Source organism: Mus pahari, chromosome X (genome assembly GCF_900095145.1).
Source record: "Mus pahari chromosome X, PAHARI_EIJ_v1.1, whole genome shotgun sequence".
Taxonomy (NCBI): domain Eukaryota; kingdom Metazoa; phylum Chordata; class Mammalia; order Rodentia; family Muridae; genus Mus; species Mus pahari.
This window is the reverse complement of record NC_034613.1, coordinates 121,025,506-121,026,456: the sequence shown is the minus strand read 5'-3', so window position 1 is coordinate 121,026,456 and position 951 is coordinate 121,025,506. Positions and strand designations below refer to the sequence as shown.

The 951-nt window shown below is 48.1% G+C and overlaps 1 non-coding gene across 1 annotated transcript; it reads left to right on the top strand.

Annotated features, from left to right (window-relative positions):
- The first annotated feature begins 267 nt into the window (after nucleotides 1-267).
- LOC115063220 lies at nucleotides 268-396 on the top strand. Its single transcript, XR_003843102.1, has one exon. It is a non-coding gene; the product is annotated as a small nucleolar RNA SNORA17 (small nucleolar RNA).
- The last annotated feature ends 555 nt before the right edge of the window (nucleotides 397-951 follow it).

Here is a 951-nt window from a genome sequence, read left to right as displayed (position 1 = left end):
TGTACATTAATATTCTTTCTTTCCCAATCAGACATTATATGATGCCACTTAATGAGACAAATTATTCTATCTGGGCCTGCAACATGGCTCAGCAGATGAAAAAGGCTCTTGCCACCAAGCCTGAGGAGCCGGGTTCAATTACCAGGTCCATACAGTAGGAAAGAACTCACTCTCATAAGTTGCCCTCTAACCTCTGCTCATGAACCATGGCATGAGTATGCCACACATAAACACACAAAATACAAAAGTGTAATAAAAATGATTCTTTCTGCCCCCACAAGTATTGCAGGTGTGGCTCCTGTGTCACATGTGCTTCAATAGATGGCAGAGAGGAGAGAGGCTATTTCTACACTGAGTATTCTGATTTATGAACATCTGATACAGCAGCCTAACATTCCCTGAAAAAAAATCAAGCCTGACACGGCAATCAGTGTGGTGCCAAGTGGGCTCAGACAGAACGCTAGCCTGAGAAGACCACAAGTACAGTGTCCAGCAGATCCCAAGACTGGGGAAAAGCCAGAGTCTAGAAGAACCCTTGCCTGAGACTAAAGGCCCTGTGCAAAAATGAGCCCGACACAGATGATCCTTGCATGGGGCCCTGGGGTAGGCCAGGTTAGGAGCTAGCCTGAGATGACCACCAGCCCCGCACCATGTGGCCTCGATGGGGAGTTTGCTCAAGACGACTACTGGTTGGTTGGTTGCTGTCCAGGCCTTGGGGAACATGCCAGTGCCTGGTGCCATAATGCAAAATCAGGGCATAGCACTCCTGAGATCACTCCTGTGATAACCCCAGATACTCAGAGACCCTGGGACATCTAAGAGGAGCAAGTAAGTGGTGGAGAAATGGAAGAGAAAAAGAAACAGAAGGATGTGGGCACAACGGAGAGAGGTAGAAACGAAGACTCAACAGTTGTTAGGAACAGCCCGATGTGAGTAGCCTGTGCTACCAAC